Here is a 25,260-nt window from a genome sequence, read left to right as displayed (position 1 = left end):
TATTTAACCTTTAAGCAATTTTTTTGTGAAAAGTAAAAATTACTTCATAACAATGTCATCTAATTGAGATATTTAGGAAATTGCCCTTTAATGGATACCGAATAATTAGTCCATGGTTTAAGCCCTATTCTAGGGTGGTCAACTCAAAACTATATTTTGTGCTTGGCTTTCTCCTGGCTATAACCAAAATGCATTTCCTGAATATGTGTTACATACAATACCCAGGACCAGGTGAGGACTTAACACTAAACCGGCTTTTTACAGTGGTATACTCTAGTTGTTAGATCTAGCCCAAGGAAACAGTAAAGAGAAAGAAGAAAGAAGAGATACCTCACCAAGACTTGACAACATACGGAAAATGAAAGACAAGAGATGTCTGGATTACTCCCAGCTTTATAATTTGGGCAACTGAACGACTGGCAGTATCATTAACTAAAACGGGAAAATGAGCTCAATAAATGAACAAAAAACAATCAAGACAGCTGGAAAATAAGAGATATAAAAGAGAAACAGGGCCAGGCGTGGTGGCTTACAGCTATAATCCCACTCTTTGGGAGGCCAAATTGGGTGGGTCACTTGAGGTCAGGGAGACCAGCCTGGCCAACATGGTGAAACCTCGACTCTACTAAAAATACAAAAAGGAGCTGAGTGAAGTGGCAGGTGCCTGAAATCCCAGTGACTTGGGAAGCTGAGGCAAGAGAATCGCTTGAACCCAGGAGGCAGTTTGCAGTGAACGAAGATTGCACCACTGCACTGGGCGACAGAGTGAGACTCCATAACAAAAAAAGGTAGGAAGAGAAAGAAAGGGAAGAAAGAGAGAGAGAGAGACAGAGAGAGAGAGAGAGAGAGAGAAAGAGAGAGAGAGACAGAGACAGAGACAGAAAGAAGAAAGGAGGGAAGGAGAGAGAAACAGGAGAGTGATGCTTTGGAAGACAAGAAAGTGTAAAAAATGGGCATGACGGTCTAAGGTTTACCATGGGTTTAACAATTAGGAACTGTCAACAGATACAGTTTCAGTAAACAGAGGAAGCAAAAGTAAAATGTTGGGGGAGAATTAGCACAAAATCAAGACAAAGAAAGTGTGTAGTGTGTTTGGAACAGAATACAGAAGAGTTTGGCTGGATGAAAGGTTCATGTAGCAGAAGACAAGAAAAGAAAGTCTGAGTCAAGGGCTTTGAATTCTAGATTTTATTTTTGGAGTTCATTCTGTGGACAGGAAAAGAAAAGGCAGGCACGTAACTATTTTTTCCTTTTTAAGACAATTTTCTGATGACAGGGTGCATGAGGAACTTGAATGACAAGGGTTAAGGCAGGACTAGCTAGTAAAAGGTCTTAAAATTACCTAAACGTAGTAATAAGGATCTGAAAGAGATTGGCAGTAGACAAAGTAAAAAATAAGGAATATTTGAAAGAGATGTTCTTGATTCCCAGGCTGCCTTTGATACTGTGATATGATAATATATTACATATATATTTAGTCCCTGCCCTGGTTCAAGACACACAGCTCCTAAAACCCATGCAATCTCCAAAGTGATGAGCGTCTTTTGTATGCTAATGAGGACTGCTAGCTGGGAATCCCTAGTTAACCTCAGGATGGAAGCTGGTCACCACAAAGACTAGGCCATGAGTACGGGGTTGGGACTTTTCAGCCCCATTCCCCAACCTCCAGGGAGAGGAAGGAGACTGAGGGTTGAGTACATCACCAATGGCCAATGATGTAATCAATCATACCTATGTAATAAAACCTCCATAAAAGGCCAAAAGGACAGGGTTCAGAGACCATGTGGATTGCTTAATACGTGGAGATACCTGGAGAATGGTACACCCAGAGAAAGCAGAGAATCTCCATGCCCCTTTGCATGTCCTACCCTATTCATCTCTTCCATCTGGCTGTTCATCTGTATTTTTTGGAATATGTGATTTAATAAATAGGCAAACATAAGTCAAGTGTTTCCCTAAGTTCTATGAGCTGCTCTAGCAAATTAATTGAACCCAAGAAGGGGGACATGGGAACCCCAATATATGGCCAGTCACAGGCACAGGTCATAATCTGGAGCATGCATCTGAAGCGAGTGGGGGCAGTCTTGTGGGACTAAGCCCTTATCCTACAGAATTTAACACTACCTTATCCTACAGAATTTAACACGATCTACAGGAAGACAGTGTCAGATTGGGCTTAAATTATAGGACATCCAGTTGACCTCCACTGGAGACTCTGGTATCAGAATTGCTTAGTGTGTGGCAAAACAATCTCCAAACATTTAGTGTAAGTGGTGCTCTGTGACCAGGTGCTGTGGCTCACTCTGGTAATGCCAGCACTTTCAGTGGTGCAAGTAGGAGGATCGCTTGAGGCTAGGAGATTGAGACTAGTCCATGCAAGACAGCAAGACTCTGCCTCTTAAAAAAAAAAAAAAAGTTACAAAGGCCAGGTGCGGCAGCTTATTCCTGTAATTCTAACACTTTTGGAGGCCAAGGTGGGAGGATCCTAGAGGCCAGGAGTTTGACACAAGCCTGGGCAACATGGTAGACTTCATCTCTACATAAAAATGTTTTTAAAAAATTAGCTTGGCATGGTGGCACACACTTGTGGTCCCAGCTACTCGGGAGGGCACATCACTTAAGTCCGGAGGTCAAGGCTGTGGTGACCCATAATCAAGCCACTGCACTCCAGCCCTAGTGACAGAACAAGACATTGTTTCAAAAAAAAAAAAAAGTGTTATATTGAGGGGTATGAGAGAGTAGAAAAAACACTGGATTTTTTATTTCCCATCTTCTAATAGTGCCCTAAATATTCAACTATTACTATATTACCATACTCATCACATTGTATCATAATCATTTCCAAACTAGGACCTTCTCTTATTCAGCTTCTTACTAATACTAACAGGACAGGAACATAGGAAGTGGCCAAAACATGTTTGCTCATCTCAGTAACCAATCATATGTAGAAGTAAGACCTACAGATACTACAGAGAAACCAAAATGACTTGTAAGCTGGTGACAGAGAAAACATTAATGGAGAAGTCAAGAGGCACATTAAGTTTAGGGGATGAGTGTTAGGATAGAGGATGGTTAAGGTCAACATTCAAAGAGAGAAGTCAAAGAGGAAAAAAAATGAAACCAGAGGAGGAAAAAAATTCAGAAAAAGTAGAGATTTTGGTTAGAAAATAAACAAAAAGTTTCAATATTTGCTAATGAAAAGAAATATTTAATACGTATAAATTTAATAATACACTTTAGGATACAACTGTCTTTAAGAACACTGTTCGAATTGCTCTTTTGTATATTCTGTACAAACTGAATGATGTAAATTCCCAACCACATGGGTCAATCAAAACTGAATCAACATTGAATAATTATTTGCTTTCCTCATTGATTCAACAAAAAATTTATTGAGTGTCTAAGTTGGGGGCAAGAGGAACCTGTCATGAAAGCAAACAGTAAAATACAGCAATTACTATAAAAATTACTGGGTAATGTTAACAGGAACACAGGTAACAGAATATAATGAAGGATAGATGGAAGAGGCATAATAAACATATGTCTAGCAGCTTTCTAGGAAGAACAGGCATCTATATTGGGCTCTTAAAAAAAAGATAAAGTGATGGCTAGGCGCAGTGGCTCACACCTGTAATCCCAAAATGTTGGGAGGCTGAGGCGGGTGAATCACCTGAAATCAGGAGTTCAAGACCAGTCTGGTCAACTGGGCAACATGGTGAAAGCCCATCTCTACTAAAAATACAAGCCAGGCATGGTGGCATGCACCTGTAATCCCAGCTACTTAGGTGGCTGGGGAGGCGGAGGTTGCAATGAGCCAAGATCTCGCCTTTGCACTCCAGCCTGGGCAACAAGAGTGAAACTCCATCTTAAAAAAACAAACAAACAAAAGATAAAGTGATTTAATAAGAAGATAAATGGTATTCTATTTAAAAAAAAAAAAAAAAGGAATAGTGGCCGGGCATGATGGCTCACGCCTATAATTTCAGCACTTTGGGAGGCCAAAGTGGGAGGATCACCTGAGGTCGAGAGTTCAAAACCAGCCTGACCAACATGGAGAAACACCATCTCTACTAAAAATACAAAATTAGCTGGGCATGGTGGCACATGCCTGTAATCCCAGCTACTCAGGGGTCTCAGGCAGGAGAATTGCTTGAACTCAGGAGGCAGATATTGTGGTAAGCTGAGATCACACCATTGCACTCCAGTCTAGGCGACAAGAGCAAAACTCCATCTCAATAAAATAAATAATAACGAAGGAATGGTATGTGCAAAAGCAAAGAGAGGTCTAAGTATTTCTCATTATCATGGGACCTCCTCTTGGAGGACTACCTGTATGCTAACAAAAAATCTGGTCTTTATTCTATAGTCCTATGGAAAGAAATAACACATTTCTTACATGATGTTTCTTACCATAGGAAAGAAACATTAGATTCCCTTAGGGAGGCAGGGCACGGTGGCTCAAACCTGTAATCTCAGCACTTTTCCCAAGGTGGGAAAATTGCTTGACTCTAGGAGTTCAAGACCAGCCTAGTCAACATAGCAAGATATCCTAGGGAGCAATCCAGATCCCCTGAAGCATGTGCAGGCAAAAGGTGAGTAAAGAGTCAAAAAAAGAAAACTAACGGCCAGGCGCGGTGGCTCAAGCCTGTAATCCCAGCACTTTGGGAGGCCGAGGCGGGTGGATCACGAGGTCAAGAGATCGAGACCATCCTGGTCAATATAGTGAAACCCCGTCTCTACTAAAGATACAAAAAAATTAGCTGGGCATAGTGGCGCGTGCCTGTAATCCCAGCTACTCGGGAGGCTGAGGCAGGAGAATTGCCTGAACCCAGGAGGCAGAGGTTGCGGTGAGCCGAGATCGCGCCATTGCACTCCAGCCTTGGTAACAATAGTGAAACTCTGTCTCAAAAAAAAAAAAAAAAAAAAAAAACACCTAACTTCTGCAATGAATAGAGAGCCACAGATGACTTTTTAGCAAAATCAGAACTGGTCAGATCTGAGTTTCAGAAATCCAAGTCAGGAGCATGGATCAGAGGCTAAGGTAAGAAAATCTGGAGAAAGAGCAATGAAGAGGGTTTAGAAGCAACTGCAATGATGCTCCAGCACTAAATATTGACTGCTAGTTACTCAAACATAAATGAACCACTAAAAGAGTGTTATAAAGTGTTATGACTGTAATATGTGCTTTCAACGTAGTTTCTGAACTCATCTCAAACATCAACTCCATAATCATAAACAATTATAGTAAAATTCGGTCAGGTATATTTGAAAAAAAAGAAAGGGGTGGTGAAGAAGGGTAGCCATCAAAATTTCCCTGGAAGGCCAGGCGTGCTGGGTCATGCCTGTAATCCCAGCACTTTGGGAGGTTGAGGTGGGTTGATCATGAGGTCAGGAGTTCAAGACCAGCCTGGCCAAGACAGTCAAACCCCATCTCTACTAAAAATACAAAAATTAGCTGGATAAAGCGTCAGGTACCTGTAATCCCAGCTACTCAGGAGGCTCAGGCAGAGAATTGCTTGAACCCAGGAGGAGGAGGTTACAGTGAGCCAAAATCATGCCACTGCACTCCAGCCTCGGCAACAGAACAAGACACCAACTCAAAAAAAAATTCTGTGGAAAAGTTGCTCATGTGTTCTTCAATTTAATTTTTATTTTTAAAAAGGTAAAACTACTATAACAAACAGGTTGCTAAATCAAAATTTAGAGGCTACTACAAAGCAAGCACTGCATAAGACTTCTAAGAATAATCATCAGAGAAAAAGTTACCACACATATGGCTATTTAATTCATTTTCTATTAATTCATAAAAAACCTTTGTTAATCATAGATAAAAACAACAGTTTTTATATTGATAAAAATTCACCCACTCCACCTACTAGACAGTAAGTGGGGGTCAAGTGTTCAACATCTCTCCCCAGGGGCCATGATCTTCATTTGAAAGAAAGAGAGAAATTACATGTAAAGACATATACATGATGATGATGGACCTTGGGTGCACAGATTAAGATACAATTAATTTATGTTTCAAAGAAATAGATCCTGTATTTCTCTGTTGAATCATTTTGTTAATTATATATACTTGTATTGTGAAAGTAAAAAATTAGAACGCTAATTTCACTATGCCAAAAGAAAAAAACAAGTAAGCTGAAAGCTAAGTCACAGAAGAAGCTGCCTTTCCTTTTGTTCTTGTGTGTTTGTTTTTGAGATGGAGTTTCTCTCCTTACCCAGGCTGGAGTGCAATGACCTGATCTCCACTCACTGCAAACTCTGCCTCCAGGGTTCAATAGATTCTCCTGCCTCAGCTTCCTAAGTAGCTGGGATTACAGGCATACACTACCATGCCCAGCTCATTTCGTATTTTTAGTAGAGATGGGGTTTCAGTATGTTGATCATGCTGATCTCAAACTCCTGACCTCAGGTGATTCACCTGCCTCCGCCTCCCACCAAGCCCAGCCCCTTTCCTTTTGTTTCTAAGCTGATAGCTACAGATAAAAAGTTAAATATGTCCAAGAGTAGCCTACTCGGTGTTCACCATATCTTATGTAAAGCACCAGTTTAGAGCGCTAGACAAATACATAACTGACTATTCCCCTACCTGCTCCTTTTCTTTTGCAATGTGTGGATTCAGTAATGGGATCATTTCCTCTCTCTTGCCCCTCCAACCTGCTTTTTCCATTTAAATAATGAAGCTCAAAATCATCTTTGGAGAAAGACACAAACCTGTCTCCCTGGCATACATCCTTAACCTTGGCAAAATAAACTTCTAAATTGACTGAGACCTGTCTCAGATACTTTTTGATTTACAGTATGTATATATACGAATACAAAAAAAAAAAAAAAAAAAAAAGGAAAAAAGCACCTATCTTTAAAAAAAGAATTCCTTGACAACTGGCTATTCCCCCCAGCTACCACCCTGGATTTGAGCTTCACTTTATAAACAACACCCTGAAAAAAAATGTCTATCCCAACAGTCTACAATTCATTTCCCCCAATACTCTCTTAATCCCACTCCAATCAAGTCTTCACTTCCACCACTAAACCAGAAACAACTTAAGGTCGCCAGTGATTTTCATATTGCTGCATCTTAGTCCTCAATCTAATAGCATCTGACACACTTGGTTACCTACTCGCTCCTTCTTGGAACATTTCACTTGGCTTCATTGATACCACTCAGTCTTAATTCTCTTCCTTCTTCATGTGGGTGGTGCTTCTTGGTCTTCTTTGCTAGTTTCTTTCCCTCTGAATACATTACAGGATCCTAAGGCTAACCTGTGGGACTTCTCCAGCCATATTCACTCCCTAAATTATTTTAATCCCTTCTAGTGGCATTAAATACTGTCTCTCGAATAACTAGAAATTTATATATCTCTAACCCAGACCTCTGCTGTGAAATGCAGACTCATGCATACTCAGCTCTCTATACAATCTCTCCACTTGGATAATGGAATATATGATCAGACATCTCCCCCAACTCAACCCACCTCTCTGACCTCATCTTCTACCAATCATTTCCCCTCAAGACCTCCACTGGCCTACTTGCCACTTCTAGAACAGGTCAAACAAGCTTCAGCCACAGGATCTTTGCATTTCATTTCTTTCTTCATCAAGTACTCTCTCTCTTAAATATCTGCATAGACCACATTTTCACTTCTCCAAGATCTCTGCTCAAATGCTAGTTTTTTTTTACAGCCTTCCCTAACCACCTTAGATAAAACAGCAGCATCCCCCTCACATGCTCTTTTCACCTTATCATGCTTTATTTTTCCGACAGGGATATAGTAGCCAACATATCACACATATACTTTTTTATCTTCTGTATCTTGTTATTAGAATGTAAGCTCCACAAAGGCAGAAAACTGTCTTGTTCACTGAATTATTCCTAGCAAGTGTTTAGAATACATTTCTTGAATAAATGAATGAGAAAAATCCAGACTGAAGATCTGTTCTCTAAGCCAGGATTGAAGAAATTTAGAGTGTAGAACATTTCTAAGTCCTCGAAAAACAGGACTTCAAGAAAGGCCACAAGGCTGGGCACAGTGACTCACACCTGGAATCCCAATACTTTGGAAAGTCAAGGCAGGCGGATCCCAAGATCAGGAGTTTGAGAAGTGCCTGGACAATATGGCAAAACACCTGTCTCTACTAAAAAAATACAAAATATTAGCCGGGCATGGTGAAGCACACCTGTAGTCCCAGCTACTTGGAAGGCTGAGGCAGGAGAATCACCTGAAACTGGGAGGTGGAGGTTGCGGTGAGCCGAGATCGCACCAATGCACTCCAGCCTGGGCGACAGAGTAGACACCGCCTCAAAAAAAAGAAAAGAAAAGCAAGTCCACAACAACGGCCAAGTCTACAACTCTAGCTGCTACCAATAATAAATAAAGGTTGACAAGCCATACTATTCATAAACTGAGAAAAATATACTTCAGGAAACTTTTTATAAAAACAAAACAAAACAAAAAGATGGCTATTCCTGCCTCCCCACCCTTGAAAAGAAATATCACCTAAATATTTCCTGAATATTTGAGCCCAGCCTGAGAAACATTGGGAGACCCTGTCTCTACGAAAATTTTTAAAAATTAGCCAGGCATGGTAGTACATGCCTGTAGTCCCAGCTACTCAGGAAGCCAAGGCAGGAGGATAGCTAGAGCCCAGGAGGTCAAGGCTGCAGTGAGCCATGATGACACTACCGTGACAAAGTCAGACCCTGTCTCAATAAAAAAAAGAGAGAGAGAGAGAGAGAAATAGAATGCCAGGGAACAGAAAACATTTGCTCAGATACAAGATGTCACAGAGCTGGCTTTTCAATACCAAGGCACCAAAACAGAGATCACAAAAGGAACAAAACTCTGAGATGCCCATCATTCCTCAGCTAAAGAGCCATGCCTTGCATTTCTATTCCCACACATAGACCTCAACATACAGGGTAGGAGACCCTGCCAAAGTGAACAGCTGAAAGCAGTGATGGCAGGGAGGAGAGCAGTAATGACTATCATAACAAAGGGAAGGAAGGAGCTTCACTCACACTTTCAGTTTTCACCTTCCTACTGTTCTTACCAAGTCCAGAAACCAGGTAGATGAAAATCAGAAAAGGCAGAGAACAGAGGGTAAGGATGGCCAGAAGCAAATGGATGTAGAAAAAAATCAAGAGCAAATTCCTTTACCAAGTAACTCATTGAAAAATAGACACATGAAGTTAGGAACTGACCAAGAAAATGTAAAACAAGCCCCTATGTCTCAAATAACTACAAAGTACAAAGAAAACAGAGAGATTCTTAATTATTTGGAATAATCTGTGGCATTTTTAAAACCGACAGTCTTCAAAGATGATCCAACCACATTCAAACTAAGCTACTGATCAACATGAAAAAGGAAACAGATGAAAAACTTCAGTGCTCATGGATCCAACCTTTAAGAATCCTCTGGCTTCCCAATGGCTCCAAACCGTAATGTAACCAATCAGAAGTCTTTAAAGGTAGAGAAGTAACTCTACAACATTCCAATGCAATCAACTCAGCAGAGAAGAGCTAAAAACTCAGAGATTACATCTCACATACTGTGACTGGTCAATTCACTTAAAAAGAAAGGATTGTTCTCATTGGTTAATCTCAATAGGTTGAATCACATCCCAGCATCAGCACCTGTAGCAAGCAGAAATCAGAAGCCAGAGAGGAAGAAAGCAATCAGATACTCAGAGAAAGCTTGGCTTGGGGGCCAGAGGGGGAGCGGTCTGTAACAAAGGAAAGACAAAGTCACCCCATACAACCACTCATCAGCTTATGACAGCAGGCCACATCAACCACAACTGTTTGTAGCCTGAGGTGGCAGCATTCTACATGCTCACATCTCTGCTAATACTTTCCTCCCCTCTGCTCCCTCCCTGATGGCTCTTTCCCCATCCTCCCTGACAGCTGTCACATTCTAGAGCTCCTCTTCCTCCACTCACTCTTTCATTTTGGTGATTTTTTTGGTGTTTCCCAGTTCAGTCTCTTGATGTCTTTCTCTATTATCTCATCCTATAGTCACTCATTCCTCTACCCAGTCCCTATCCTTGACAAGCACACAATCCAGTGGGGGAGACAGATGTGTCACTAGAATAGGTACAATACATCACAGTCAGTGCTGTGAAAGAACTATAACAAAGGGCTAGGAGCACATATTCATCTGTCATTACCCCATTCTATGTCTTCCAAATCAACTATCTGCCTTCCCAGTCTCTTATAGATCAGTTACTAAATCCTGTATCTTTCCAAAACATCCCCTGATCTCCACTTCCACCTCAAAGTTTAGGCTTCATTTCTCACATGACTATTTCAACCACTTCCTATTATAAACATAATTCAATATATAGCCACTTTGTCACATGAGCAATCTCCCCAAAAGAGATAACATACCATATCATCCCCTTGCTTTGCAACACCTAATCTTTCCAATGTCTAAGAAATGAAGTCCAAATCCTTGGCATCAAATAGCATCTTTTAAAAGCAGGCTGAGTTCCACTTCCAATGCTCACGACCTATGTTATCTTTGGCAGGTTATGGTCTCTAAATTTTCATATCAACAAAATGAGCATACTAAAAGAACCTATCTTCTAGGGTTGCTGAGGACTATGTAAGAAACTCAATGCCAGGAACCAGGACAAAACCCAGCACTCAAGGTAAACTATTATCCTGTGCTGTCTCATCTACCTAGAATGGCCTACTCTCCAATAGGAGCAGATTACTAAGCTTTTCTTTCACATCTTTTAGAATAATTAACAACAAGAGTTAAAGACAATCCTCTGGTTAATCTTGAACAGACAAAAATTTCAATTAACCAATACACGGCTGTCATAAAATTTTAGTTTATCAAAAGTTCACCATCAATTATTAAAAAATAAGTACCTATTTTTTAAAAAAAGTTGGGTTATTTTGTTTTGTTTTGCTATTTAAGTTGAGAAAAAAAGAATGAAAACATAATAATGTAGTTTTCTATAACATAAAATACACATAAATGAAATTTGACCTAAACTGCATATTAACTTTCTAAACATATATACATAACCAAATGAACTCTAGAAGCTTAAGGAAAAAAAAATGCATCAGGCAGGAGCATGACATTCGTTCTCAGATAACACAATCAAAAGACAAAAATCACTGACTTTTTTCTTTTTTTTCTTTTTTTTGAGACAAGAGTCTCACTCTGTCTCCAGGCACCAGGCTGGAGTGCTGCGGCACAATCTCAGCTCACTGCAAACCTCCGCCTCCCGGGTTCAAGCAATTTTCCTGCCTCAGCCTCCCGAGTAGCACGCCACCACGCTCAGCTAATTTTTGTATTTTTAGTAGATACGGGGTTTCACCATGTTGGCCAGGATGGTTTAGATCTCTTGACCTTGTGATCCGTCTGCCTCGGCCTCCCAAAGTGCTGGGATTACAGACTTGAGCCACCGTGCCCGGCCCACACTGACTTTTTTCTTCTATCTTTTTCTCTTTTTAAATAGAGATTGGGTCTCACTATGTTGCCCAGGCTGGTCTCAAACTCCTAGGCTCAAGCGAGTCTCCCACCTCAGCCTCCCAAAGTGCTGCAATTACAGGCATGAGTCACTGCACCCAGTCATACTGACTTTAAAATAAATATATAATAATATAAATTTAATAATATAAAACATACAAAGCCTATAATAAGGAAAAACAGATCAGAAATATTTTTCAAGAGATTAATATATTTATGATACTAGTGCTAATGAAAATTGGTGAGAAGATTTCAATAAACTTATGGATGATGGACAAATAAAGGAGAAAATAAAACTGGAAGAATACTGCATTTGCTTTTCTACTATGGACTATGACGTTAGACTGCAAGTAACTTTATCCTTGTTTTTAAAAAATAAACTTTTAAAAGCAAAAACCTATAAAGTATGATAAAACTAGTCAACCAAACTCTACTGGAGTCAGTGTAAATCAGTATCTTTTAGAAGTAAATCTGATACATTTTTCAAAATTAACAAAACCTTCATACCCTCTGACTTGTAATCCTGCTCCTAGGCCTTTAGTTTAAAGGAAAGAAGCAAAATGAGGAACTATACACTAACTGCATTACCTGCAAAATAGTAAGAAATCTAGATGTGCAATTACTAAGAAATAAGTCACTGTAACACTGTATAATCATCTAAAGGTATAAAAACTACAGCAAAAATGAAACATCAAATATGAAAGCAAACATTCAGCATCACATTTATGCTTTATCATTTAAAATCACTTAGATATGACAGGAGATAAGAAGAAAAATTAAAAGTTTGTTTTGATTCTTAAAATTTCTTTGACCATTAAGTTGTAAGATAAAAAGCCTTTTGGAATTGGTCAGGCCCATACCACTAAGTACACATTTCAAAACTGACTTTTTAGAGGCAGTCACAATCAACCACTTTTTCCCCCAAAATCCTATCACATAGGAGTAAGATAGACTCTTCTCAGAGACAAGCCACATAAGTAATTTTAGCCATGCTATTAGCCAGCTGCAACCTTCTTATATTAAAATCTCATTTTACCACCAAAACTTAATTATATGTGAGATCTCTACATGGTGATCAGAAGCCACTTGTTATGGGCATCTGGAGAGAGGGCCCCAAGCACTGATGTTAAAACTATCTGGCTAAGTGGAATAGTGAACGTTAGGTTTCTTATATCCCCAAATGAATTATCATGTTTCTCAGCCACAAGGGTTCTAAGTCCCTAGGAGTGGCGGCTATGGGTTCAAAGAGGGATAACGTGTTAGCAAATTTGCACTTCCTCTGAAAAAAAAAAAACTAGCAACTCCTTGATTTCACCCCAAAGCACCATGGAGTAGTGAAAAATGCACAATCACAGGGTCAGGAGATATGAGACATAGGTGAGCCTAAGCAATCCCAAACAAGTTATTTGTCTTTTCAGGCTGGAGCTGTTTAATGCTAAAATTTTTAAAGTTAAACCAAATAATCTGTAAATTCTTTCAAGTTCAATATTCTATTAATTTATTAGACCCTTTATTCAGTACACCTCCAATTCACTCACAACCCCCATTAGAATTGTAAAACAATTAAAATTTAGAATTAGGAGACTGGGAGCAAGAGTGAAATACAAAGATGGTCAAACCTGGACTGTAATCCTTGCCTTCTCTTTCTACCTGCATGACTCTGGGCACATTACTGCACCTCAAAATAAAGTTGTAGGACCAATGAAACAGCAGTCCTTATTCGTCATGCCCTTAAATTCCTGTGTCATAAAGTGAATTTTAAAAACAGAACTGGGATTTCATTCCTAACCAGCAACAATTTTGCTTCATTCTTGGATATTTAAAACAACCTTGTGCATTCTTCTTTTTTAAATTATCTGATGCTGAACGCAATGGTCTAACATATTTCATCTATCTTATAGCTATATTCAAGACTTGGATTATTTGTTAAAAACGCATTGAGTAAATAGTTTTGAGCATATTTGCACCACATTGTGTTAGAGTTGCAAAGTTCTGTTGCCTTAAGAAGCCCTAAAACCAGGCTGGGCACAGTGGCTCAGGCCTCTAATCCCAGCACTTTGGGAAGCCAAGGCAGGTGAATCACCAGGTCAGGGGTTCAAGGCTACTCTGACCAACATAACGAAACCCCACCTCTACTAAAAATACCAAACAATTAGCCGGGCGTGGTAGTGGTGTGCAACTGTAATCCCAGCTACCGGGGAGGCTGAGGCGGGAGAATCTCGTGAATCCGGGAGGCAGAGGTTGCAGTCAGTCAAGATTAAAGCCATTGCACTCTGGCCTGGGCAACAGTAAGAGACACCCTCTCAGAAAAAAACAAAAAACTAAGAAGCCCAAAAACCTGGTGGAGGCAGACATACAAACAAATCATTAACTACCAGTTATCAAATACTAACTGCAGAATGTACAAGTTAAGACAAGAGGGATGAGCTGTCTAGACAAGCCTCAGAGATAACACTTTAGTAAGGTCTTCAAGGGCAAGTTGTTTACTAAGTAGAGAATTCTCAACAAAGGAATACTGAAAAACCACAGAGGAAGATGTCATCTTCAGAGAACTGCAAGCAGTCTTACACGGAGAGGGCAGGCATAATGGTAGAAGATGACACTAGAATCTTGACAAATACCACTAACATGAAGGACTTTGAATTTCATCGATATAGACCATGGAGTCACTGAAGGACTTCTAAATATGGATTCAAAGTCCTTTCTTCCACCATACAGTCAAAGGAGTTGAGTCACAGCAACAAAAACGCGGGTCTGAATGCGGAAAGGCAGAATTTTTACAGATTTCTTAATGGAGACTTTGCTTGCTTTCGGGATGGCTTCTAGCGCCTTCTTAACTATGACTTATTAATACGATGCTGAAGTACCACAGTATGAATTATGGCTAAAAGGTTCAACAAAGTGTGCATTTTTAACCTGAAGATTATTTGAACCCAATGTGTTGAGAACACAAACGAAAACAAAAAATAACAGTAAACAGTTTTCATAAATTAAGAGAAGCAAACAGTAATGAAGTCCAAGAGAAAGAACACTGATTTCAGGCAAACACTCAGGAATTTTTTTTTTTTTTTTTTTTTTTTTTCCGACAGTTTCTCTCTTGTTACCCAGGTTGGAGTGCAATGGCGCGATCTCGGTTCACTGCCACCTCCGCCTCCTGGGTTCAGGCAATTCTCCTGCTTCAGCCTCCTGAGTAGCTGGGATTACAGGCACGCGCCACCATGCCCAGCTAATTTTTGTATTTTTAGTAGAGACGGGGTTTCACCATGTTGACCAGGATGGTCTCGGATCTCTTGACCTCGTGAGCCACCCGCCTCGGCCTCCCAAAGTGCTGGGATAACACTCAGGAATATTTACATCGTTATCACATACTGATGACGGATAAGATGTTTTGCACCTATCTTTTGCAGGAGAGCATCTTAAGTTCCTTTTTGTTAAAGAGTAGCTGCCATTTCTAAAGTCTCTAGCCTAAAAGAGGATGCTCTAAAAACACTGGCCAAATTTATAGGCTCTGCGATATTTTAATGCGCCGGTAAAAAAGGAATGTCCCTCCCTCCCTTCCCACCCTCCCTCCCTCCCTCCCTTCCTTCCTTCCTTCCTTCCTTCCTTTTCCATTTTAAGACGGTGTTTCACCCTGTTGGTCAGGTTGGTCGTGAACTCCCGACCTCAGGTGATCCGCCTGCCTTAGCCTCCAAAGTGCTCGGATTACAGGTGTGAGCCACTACGCCCAGCCAAAGGAATGCCTTTCATATGGCCATTTTGAAAAGCTTAAAGCTCAATTTCTCATCTATAGGAGTGAGCAACCAACACTCTAATCTGAGACCACAGAGTCCTTGCATCAGTCATTTCCACCCCGCTAAGGCCTAGTCTGGGAGCAGCCAGCCTCATTGGCAGCGGAGGCCACACACATGAATATGCAATTATTGAAATGAAAACTTAAGGTTCGCCACCAAGGGCCACCACGAAGGAGTCCTTTCATTCCTCCTTTTACTTTCGTAAGAAAGTAGATGCAGTAAAAATAAAATGTATGAAAATACATGTCTAAAGAGAAGAGAGAAGATCTGAACCTACGCAACGGTGTGCCCCGCCAAAGTTTCACCTCAGGCTGTGTTTTAGGTGTGTCTTTGATTTAGCCCTGCAATTAATTTAAAAAAAAAAAAAAATCCCACTCCTTCGGGGCGCCCCGGTACTTTCCTCATCCACCCTCACAAGCTACCAGGCTCTGAAATCACTGAGTACCTCAGCCGCGCCCTGATTTCCACTCAAAGACCCCGGCTCCCGCGACCCGAGGCCCCAAGCAGTTACAGCTGCAGGGAGGGCGTTCTCCGTCTCCCGGGTCCGAGCCCGCCCCGCGTCCGAGGGGAGCTAGAGAGGCTCACCCTGGAGGCCGGGGGACAGGAGGGCGCCACCACCTCAGCCCGGGAGTCCGGGCCTCCGTCCCGCCCGGGACTCCGCGCCTAGTCCTGGGCTGCCCCCGGCCACCCCGGGCCCGACTCCCGCCCTGAGACCCGCTCTCACCGTGTAGAGGTCGCTCTGCCTCCTATGCCGAGGCCCTGCAGCAGGCCGCTCAGCGACCTGCGGGCCCGAGGAGGGAGGGACGGTGAAGCTAGGGCCGCCCATCACATCTCTGCCGTCCCCGCCGCCGGAGCCGCAGCTCCCAGCATCGCGTCCGCGGTCTGCAAGAGCGCGGGACTCCGAAGCCGCCGCGCCCCTCCCTCTGCGGGCGGCGGCCTGGACTCCGCCCTCCAGGGTCCGCGAAACGCGCGCGCGCAGCCCCGCCCCGCCGCGTACAGGTACGCAGGCGCGAGCCTCAATGGGCTACGGAGCTCGCCCCCACCGCACGATCCGGCCTCAGCCCACCTCTGGCCCTGCCCCGTCCTCGCACCAGACTTTCCCAAGCTCCGCCCCACTTCGGGCCCCGCCCCCTCCACTGACCTTGCTTGGCTGCCTCCTGACTCAGGTTTCTGCTCAGCCCGCGCAGTCTTGCAGTCGACCTCACCTCTAGCCGTCCCTTGGACTACATTTGCTTCTCGACCGTGGTCAAACCTGACAGCTCCTTCTCCAGGATGTGAAAAGTGAGGAGCGTTCTGAGCATTGGGCCTGACTGAACCACGCACCTGCCTTCCGCTTCAAAACACAGGATCTTGCTAAGGCTGAGGGGAAGGGGCACCTCAAATGCTGATCTGGTTTTCTTTTTTCTTTCTTTCTTTTTTTTTTTTGAGACAGAGTCTCCCTCTATCACCTAGGTTGGAGTTCGGTGGCGCTGTCACAGCTTACTGCAGCCTTCTGGGCTCAAGCGATCCTCTCGCCTCAGGCGTGCATCTCCACGCCTACGAAATAATTACATCTAAGACCACACTGGTCAAAATAAACTATCACATATTGACCTAAATACACAGCTAATTTTTATATTTTCTTTTTAGAGACGGGGAAGTGGTCTCACAGGCTGGTCTCAAACTCCTAGGCTCAAGCCATCCTCCCACCTTGCCCTCCCAAAGTGCTGGAATTACAGGCGTGAGCCACCGCTCCTGGCCGATGTGGTTTCCTTTGCCAGAAACCAGGTCCTTTGGGGTGTTCATCTCCCAGAGGCCATCTCTTCCCCTCTTTTCTTCCTCGACCATGGCCAGCCCTGCCCCTGAGAGCCCTCAGCCTGGAAACCTTGCGGGCCTGGCCGGCTGTTTAAAGCGCTGGAGCTGCCCTTACCTGGTTGTAGACTTGCAGTTCTCTTAAATCCTTGTCCGCCCCAACAGCTCAATTGCAATAAATAACATTTCAGGAGAACTGCTTGAAAAATAAAAGTTCTTTCATGTCTGCAGATCAGTGATACTCAAATGGGAAAAGCAGAGGGAATGCCTGATTTGTATGAGCACATTTCATTTAATAATATATCTTTATATTTAGAAAATAATGTCTTTTAAATATCAGTCCTTAAAAGATTTGATTGGACAAAAATGTGCCTGCTCAAAATGTTGAGAAAGACGTCTAAGCGCTGTGCAATTTCTCTTTGGATTAAATGGGATTAGAAAAGCAAATACCAGGCTAGGAGCGGTGGCTCATGCTTGTAATACCAGCAATTTGGGAGGCTGAGGCGGGCAGATCAGGAGTTCGAGTCCAGCCTGACCAACATGGCGAAACCCCGTTTCTACTGTTGTGGAAAATTTTACCTGACAAGAAATTCAAGCAGCACTCAAGGGAACAAAGGAACACACTTTATTACGTGGGCAGGCCCAGAAGGGTTCACACCCAAAAGTCTGGACCCCAGCTATGAAAAGTACACAGTTTCTATAGGTGAAGGGGCAGGGGAAGTAATTCAGAACTTTAGACAACACAGCAGGTTTCAGACGACACAGCAGTTTTCCTTAAGGTTTTTAGCTAGTAAGCAATAAGCTGAGATAGAGAGGCAGAAAGAGGCAAACAGAAAAACAGGGGCAGTTTTTAAATGGGGAAGTTGCTGACTACGTGTTAACAAAATCCTGGGCAGAACTTCCACTTCACTGCTACAGAGATTAGCCAGGCAGGTGACACGTGCCTGTAATCCCAGTCACTCAGGAGGCTGAGATAGGAGAATCACTTGAACCCTGGAGATAGAGGTTGTAGTGAGTCGAGATTGCCCCAGTGCACTCCAGCATGGGCAACAGAGCGAGACTCTGTCTCAAAAAAAAAAAAAAGAAAGAAAAGAAAAGCAAGCACCAGATGGAACTCTTCAACACACCCCTCAAGAACATCGTTCGAGAGATGCAGTTATGAAAATGTGCTTTGGGGTTTATGCCACCAGCTAAATTGAAAGATCGTTCAAGAAAGGGCTCCCCACAGCTTATCCTTGGGAATCAGGGATGCTACATTATCAAGCCTCCCTCCATATGATGATGAGGGAAAGAAATCTCTCTCAATTCCCAAAACCAGGAAGAGCTATGCTCCTCTAAACTGCTAGGTTGTTGTCTTGTGATTGATTGCCTGATTACTTGAGGTAATCGTGTGTTCTTTTATCTGTGGCAGTTGTGACATACTCAGTCACCCTTCCCTTCCTCCTCCACAAAGTTAGAAGGCTTACTGGGTGCTTGCTGCACACGAGTATTTCCCAGCTTCATCTAATTTTCCCTATTCCTGTTTTGCCTTTATCTCAATGTTCTCATTTCCTTGGTTGTTACCATGTGACATGAATTCTATTTCTATTAGCCATTAGATTCCAAATGTACAGAATTTTAATGTACAGAGATGACTAAAATGACTCAGGGGTGTCAATACATTGAAAGAAGAATTGTATTACCTACATTTCTCAGGGGCTGGGAGTGTGCCTCTCCACACAGGGGCACATGGAGAAGCACCAGGTTTGGTCAGGAGGCAAGAGCAGAAGTGAGGGGAAAGGACAGAACTTTAATTGATTTCTGGTGGAAAGGCAAGACAAGGAAGGGGAAAAAGCTTGGGATTAGCTGGTTTAAGTAATGTCAGTGAGCTCTGGGCCATTAGGGTTGTCTCTAGTAGTCTGGTACCTAGCCTTGGGTGAGTTAGGAAAAGGGAAATATTGGCTTGGTGTGATAGAGTTACATAGAGAGAGTTGTTCGAACTATGGAAGTGGGTTTGGTTGGAAGGCTTGCAAAATGATTTTTACACACTGACAGAAGCTAGATTGCAGGAGAGGTATAAACAACTTTGACCATTAGTTTGGCTTTGTGATTAATGGATGTCAACTAGACAAATACAGAATCTGAAAAAAAAAAAAAAAAAAAAAAAAAACGAATGCCAGGCGTGGTGGCTCATGACTGTAACCTCAACACTTTGAGGGCTGAGGCGGGAGGATCGCTTAAGCTTACGAATTCAAGATCAGCTTGAGCAACATAAAGACCTCGTCTATGAAAAGAAAAGTTACCCAGGCTTAGTGGCATATGCCTGTAGTTCTGGCTATTCATAAGACTGATGCAGTAAGTTTTCTTGAGCCCAGGATGCTGAGACTACAGTGAGCTATGATCACGCCACTGCACTCCTGCCTGAGTGACAGAGCAAGACCTTGTTTCAAAAAAGAAAAAGAGGGTAGAAAAAACATTCCCATAATTCTAATACATGTACATACTTAGCAGACTAACAGTAGCATTTTGGTGTACTTTCCTAATTTTATAAGCATCCTTGATATATTTTACTTGTTTTGAGTCAATTTTCCTGCGCCCCCTTGTTTTTTTTTTTTTTTTAAGATGGAATGTTGCACTGTCGCCCACACTGGAGTTCAGTGGTGCGATCTGGGCTCACTGCAGCCTCACTTCCCAAGTTCGTGCAATTCTCCTGCCTCAGCCTTCCGAGTAGCTGGGATTACAGGCATGTGCTACCAAACCCAGCTTATTTGTGTATTTTTTAGTACAGACAGGGTTTCACCATGTTGGCCAGGCTGGTTTCAAACTCCTGACCTCAAGTGATCTGCCTGCTTCTGTCTCCCAAAGTGCTGGGATTACAGGTGTGAGCCACTGCACCTGACCTGCCCATCCTCCATCTTCAAAACCAGCAAGAGTAGTTTGAGTCCTACCCACATTGCATCACTCTGACCTCCTCTTCTGTCTCAGTCTTCTACTTTTAAGGACACGTGATTATGTTAGGTACAATTAAATACTCTAGAATAATACCCTTATTTTAAGGCCAGTGGATTAGCAGCGTTAACTCCATCTGCAACCTAAACTCTTCTTGGCTGGCATCCTCTTGATGTAAGAGAGAGACATTCTTTCAGGGGAAGTTTTAGAGTTCCATGACTAATAGCACAATGAAACATTTGTCAGAGCCCCAGTAGGAGATGATTCTGGAGACCATCCCAAAACAGACAAGCTGGGTGCAATCTCACACACCCGTAATTCCAGCTACTTAGGAGGTTGATGCTGGAGGATTGCTTGAGGCCAGGAGTTCAAGCCCCACCTGGGCAACATAGCAAGACCCTGTCTCTTAAAAAAAATACAAAAATACAACAGATGAGAATCTCTGATGAAATCTCTGGCTAGGCATGGTGGCTCAAGCAAGAGCTTTGGGTGGCTGAAGCAGGAGGATAACTTGAGGCCAGGAGTTGTGACCAGCCTCAGCAACATAGAGAGACCCCCACCCATCTCTACAACAATAAAAATTAACAAAAGTTATCTGGATGTGTGGGTGCACCCTTATAATTCTAGCTACTTGGGAGGCTGACGTGGGAGAATTGCTTGAACACAGAAGTGTTAGGCTGCAGTGAGCTATGATTGTACTACCACACTCCAGCCCAGGAAACAGTGAGACCCCTATCTGTAAATAAATAAGAATAAAACAGAAATCTTCTTTCATCTCACAAGTATTTACTGAGCATCTACAGGCACTGTTCTGGATTAAGTCATGAACAGGACACAAGTCAATAGGATTGATTTTCTAGAAAAATCACCAGTTCTCCACAGAAGGCAGTCTGATGATGGAATCTCTTGGCTCCCACAGTCACAAAAAGTATTCTTTTTTAGCCCTAACTTCTCTTCCTTTGGATGCCCTGATGCCTTCTGGATCTAGAATCTGGCAACAAGGAGCATCTTCAGCAGTAAAGGACAGAGTATCCAAGATCTGGCCTCCTGGATGAAGATGGAGAAATCCTGCTTCTCAACCGTGAAGATGACAAACGGGGGCAAAGTAGAATGAATTCCTTCCTTTAATTCCCAAAATTGCTGGGCCCAAGCACAGAAAAGTGAACAGCAACGTATTCGTCAGAGTTCTCTAGAGCGGCAGAACTAACAGGATAGTTGTTTATTAAGGTGTATTGACTCACATGATTGCAAGGTGAAGTCCCACAATAGGCCATCTGCAAGATGAGAAGCAAGGAAGCCAGTCAGAGACCCAAAGCCTCAAAGGCTGGGAAGCCAACGGTGCAGCCTTCGAGCCCCTGGCAAATCACTGGTGTACATTCAAGAGTCCAAAAGCAGAAGAACTTGGAGTCTGATGTTTGAGAGCAGGAAGCATCCAGCACGGAAGAAAGATGAAGACCAGAAGACTCGGCAAGTCTAGTCCTTCCATTTTCTCCTGCCTGCTTTATTCTAGCCGTGCTGGCAGCTGAATAGATGGTGCCCACCCACACTGAGGGTGGGTCTGCCTCTCCCAGTCCACTGACTCCAGTGTTGATCTCCTTTGACCACACCCTCACAGACACACCCAGGAACAATACTTTGCATCCTCTAATCCAATCAATTTGACAATATTGACCATCAAAAGTTTACCCCTTGTCAACCTGAACTCATATACATCTCCTAAAATCATACATAATCTTCCAATAAAGACAACAATAAGGTCATAATTTTGCCTAACAGAATACAGCTATCCTTCATACAACTGGAAGTGCACTAATCCTTAATCTAAATACTATTACGTAAACTCAACAACACTTAAATGCTGATATGAAATCAATAAATCTCATGTCACATGACAAAAAATAAAAGAAATAAAATGAAGATATTTCCTTAGTACAAGTGTATACATGCACAAACATGTTCTTAACAAAACAAGGAGGAAATACGGTAATTACAGTCCTCATTGCTGCAACTGGTCCTGTGGTTGTAGCTGGTGTTGATGACTACATTCTTCTACTACTCACTCTATATTCCCCTTGACCTCAGCAAGCACCTCCGCAGGTCATGGTGTTTTACCTGGTAGAGTGACCCAAACCTTCAATCCTGAAGGGTCTGGGCTATTTGTAGTCCTGTCTGAATTGGGTTGTTGTAGTTTCCCATTAATCTTAATCATAGGTCATGGTAATATGAAGAGACACCCTAAGGGATCTCCTATATTCCACTCATACTCTTCCTTACCTCCATTGTGGAGTAGTAGACAGATTTCATCTTGATAGGACAGCTCAATCACCCCAGCCAACACCGTAACTTCCTTCTTAGCCTGCTGACTTAGAGGTAGGAGGAGCCCAAAGTGGCCAGGTGGCAATCTTGCAGTTTCATGGACTCATTATTGTGTCTTCTGGTGGCAGTATTCCTCCCTCTGGAACTAAGACCTCCAAGCTAGCAGAACATAAAGTTGCAGGAACTGGAAGCAAAAATTTTGCTAGTGGGTCACTAGGGGTGATGATGAGTGGAGATAATGGGGAATGGTGTCACTTCCACTTCCAACCCTTGATCCCTGAACCCACGAATTATGGTCATGGGGGAAACAGTATTGTACATTGCATGCTGATTCTGGAGAACTTTTTCCCAGCCCTGCAAAGTACTGTCACCTAGGTGGCATTGTAATTGCGACTTTAAAATGTCATTCCACTGTTCTATCAATACAGCTGCTTCAAGATGATAGAAATCATGGTAATCCCAGTGAATTCTGTGAGTATAAGTCCACTGCTGCACTTTTTTAGTTGTAAAGGGTGTACCTTGGTCAGAGGCAATGCTGAGTGGAGTAATAGGATAGCAGATAAGGCACTCTGTGTGTCTAAGGATGATAGTCTTGGCAGAAGCACTGCATACAGGACAGGGACACCCATATCCGGAGCAAGTCTCTATTCCAGTGAAAACAAACCACTGCTCCTTCCATGATGGGAGAGGTCCAATATAATCAACCTACGACCAAGTAGCTGGCTACCCCGAGGAATGGTACCACATCAAGGGCTCAGTGTTGGTCTCTGCTGCTGGGAAATTGGGCACTCAATGGTAGCCATAGCCAGGTCAGCCTTGGTGAGTCCAGGTCCATGTTGCTGAGCCCATGCATAACCTCCATCCGTGTCACCATGGCCTCTTTTCCTGGCCACAGAAGGCACCATGCTTTTACATTGGCATCCTTCCCCTCATCTCTCATGCAGAGTTTACAAAATAACAGCACTAGATAAAATTCAGCCAACAGGTACATTTCATTTGGCCACACAATGATTTTTAAAAATTGTATTCATTGCCAAAATATAAAAATTGATGATTTTACTTATTTTAAAAATTCACATTTTCAGTTCTCTCCAATTGGCCAGAAGTCTACAAGGCCCTTTTGTCTATGCTGACTCCATCCACTCATTCGCTTGCCTGTTTCCTGTAAGCACTGCAGTGTGCAATCCTGCTATAGAGGTTCCAGAGAGAAGATGGATTCTATGTGATTTGGCTTACAAATTCATGGAGTGTTCACACTGCTTCTATGTTTTCCTCCCCTCTGAAGGAAAAATTAAATTAACACGATTGTGAACCTCATATGCATTAGATTTGTTTTACAATGGTTGTGGTAAAATACATGTGAAGTCTACCCTCGTAACCATTTTTAATTGTATAGCTAAGTAGTTTAAGTACACTCATGTTGCTGTGCAGCCATCACTGTCATCCATCTCCAGAACTGCTCTCATCATGCAAAACTGAAGCTCTATACCCATGAAAGAACAATTCCCCATTCCCCTCTCCCCCAGCCCCTGGGAACCACTGTTCTACTCTCTGTCTCTATGAATTTGATTACTCTGTATACTTCATCTATGTTAAATAATACAGTATTTGTCTTTTCATGACTGGCTTATTTCACTTAGCATAATGTCCTCAAGGTTCATTCATATTGTAGTATGTGTCAGCATTTATCTTTTTAAGGGTGAATAACATTCAACTGGATGTATAAACCACATTTTGCTTATCTGTTCGTCCATTGATGGACACTTAGGTTGCTTCTGTCTTTTGGCTATCATGAAAAATGCTACTATGAATATGATTGTGCAATACCTCTTCAGGACTGTGCTTTCCATTCTTTTGATTACTTACTCAGAGGTGAAATTACTGGATTGTATCATAATTCTTTTTTTTTTTTTTTGAGGAAATGTCATACTGATTTCTACAGCAGTGTGTGAGTCCATTCTTACATTGCTATAAAGAAATACCTGAGACTGGGTAATTTACAAAGAGGTTTAAGTGACTCACAGTTCTACAGCCTTAACAGGAAGCATGGTGCTAGCATCAACTTGCCTTCTAAGGAGGCCTCAGGAAGCTTACAGTCATGGCAGAAGATGCAGGAAAAGCAGGTACATCACACAGCAAAAGCAGGGGCGAAAGAAAGAGTGGAGGGGGGATGCCAAACACTTTTAAATGACCAGATCTCTTATGAGCTCGGAGCAAGAGCTCACTTGTCACCAAGTGGATGACCAAACTAGTCATGAGGGATGCACCCTCATTATCCAAACACCTCCCACCAGGCCCCACCTCCAGCATTGGGCATTACAGTTCAACATAAGATTTGGTGGAGACATATGTCAAACTATGTCAGTGACATAGGCAGACCTGCAAAAGACAAGAAATATGTTTTTCTTATGAGAAACAAATTAAATATATAATAAGAAGCAACTGAAGTTAACCATGAATATTAACATGTAGGCTAACAATAGACCCATAAGAGATTTAATTGTTTAAAAATTCTGAGTATGACTAGATTTAGTCATGACTGGTTAATTTTCTATTTTAGTAGATACAGGGTTTCTCCATGTTGGTCAGGCTGGTCTCCTACTCCTGACCTCAGGTGATATGACTGCCTTGTTCTCCCAAAGTTCTGAGATTACAGGCATGAATTACCACGCCCAGCCAATAAATATTTTTTAATAAAAATACTAATATATTTCCATTTTATTATTATTTTTCTTCTTTTTTTTTTTTTAAAGAAACTCAATCTATCAATATGAATTTTAAGAGGACACAATTCAGCCCATAATGGTAGGGAAAGAGAAATTCCTTTATTAGACTATAACTAATCTGGATTTTTTCCTGAGTCTCTATTTGCTATTTTTGAGAAAAAACAATTATAAGATACTAATCTACTGAAAACTTGGATATAGGTGACCTTTGGAGCAAT

The 25,260-nt window shown here is 42.2% G+C and overlaps 1 pseudogene across 1 annotated transcript in view; it reads right to left on the bottom strand.

Annotated features, from left to right (window-relative positions):
• LOC100412967 (serine-rich coiled-coil domain-containing protein 2-like) overlaps positions 1–16,183 on the bottom strand; it is a 59,361-nt pseudogene extending 43,178 nt beyond the window's left edge. Inside the window, exon 1 of the transcript XR_013524860.1 lies at positions 16,006–16,183. The product of XR_013524860.1 is annotated as a serine-rich coiled-coil domain-containing protein 2-like (transcript). The remainder of the gene's footprint in view (positions 1–16,005) is intronic.
• Between the last annotated feature and the right edge of the window lie 9,077 nt (positions 16,184–25,260).

Source organism: Callithrix jacchus, chromosome 12 (assembly GCF_049354715.1).
Source record: "Callithrix jacchus isolate 240 chromosome 12, calJac240_pri, whole genome shotgun sequence".
Classification (NCBI taxonomy): Eukaryota; Metazoa; Chordata; class Mammalia; order Primates; family Cebidae; genus Callithrix; species Callithrix jacchus.
Note: the sequence above shows the minus strand (reverse complement) of the source record. Positions and strands in the feature narration are given on the sequence as shown.